Here is a 1,100-nt window from a genome sequence, read left to right on the forward strand (position 1 = left end):
AAAAATCAGACTTCATTTAGACGAACACCTCAATCTTTTTTTTTTTGTTCCTCCTCTCCCACTTTTAATACTATCTAGGGTTGCAAAGATCAGTCATTTCATTTCCATTATCTAATTTGGGTGTCAAACTCATTTTAGTCCAATTTGATCTCAAGCAGGTCAGACCAGTTAAATAATAGCATAATAACTTTTTTTTTCTCTTTTAGTGCAAAAAAGGAAAATTACAGAAGGGATATTGTTAAATTTACAAACCCTTGCATAAAACGTGAAAGGGTATTAATTTTTTCAGATTTCTTTTTCTCTTAAAGGGGTCATATTTTGCTAAACCCACTTGTATTAGTCTTTGGTACATTTATTTGTGTATTTGGACCCTAATAGTCAGTGTGTTCTATATAATTTTTGCACTTTACAAATTTATCCTGTGGGCCTGATTGAACCCTTTGGTCCAGTCCAGACACAGGCTGTACGTTTGACACCCCTAATTTAATTAGTTGTTTGGTCTAAATATGTCAGAAAATATGTTTCCCAAAGCCCAAGGTAGCATTCTCCAGGTCTTGTTTGGTACACAAAGATGTTAATTTTGTTGATCAGACTGTGTAACTGCAGCTTGGCCTAAAGTACATCCTGCTCTGAACAGACTTTTTCTTCTGTCAATGTCACCTACTGAACACTTGCTACTTAATTATTATTGTCGCTATTTTTTTTTTTGTCATTTTAGTCACTTTAACAAATTTTTATATTTTTAATTTTTCTCTTGTATTTGATGCATATTGTCTTGTGCTGCTGTACATTTGAATTTCCCCCTTAGAAGAATCAATGAAGTATATCTTATCTTATTTTACTGTCATGAAGAAGTTATCAAATCAGAAATATTCACATTTAATAAGTTGGACACTTCATTTTCTTAATTAAAAAACATATTCAAACTGATTATTTATCAGAAATAGCTACTGATTATTAAACAGTAACTGAATTAAAAAATCTAAAAGAAAATATGTCTTTTAGTGAAACAGAGTGTACTAAACCCTTATTATCTCATTCACCTTTTCAACACAAACAACAGGTCAACACACACACACGAGACAAAAACACACAGGCAG

The sequence above is a fragment of the Sphaeramia orbicularis genome, chromosome 13 (assembly GCF_902148855.1).
Source record: "Sphaeramia orbicularis chromosome 13, fSphaOr1.1, whole genome shotgun sequence".
NCBI lineage: Eukaryota > Metazoa > Chordata > Actinopteri > Kurtiformes > Apogonidae > Sphaeramia > Sphaeramia orbicularis.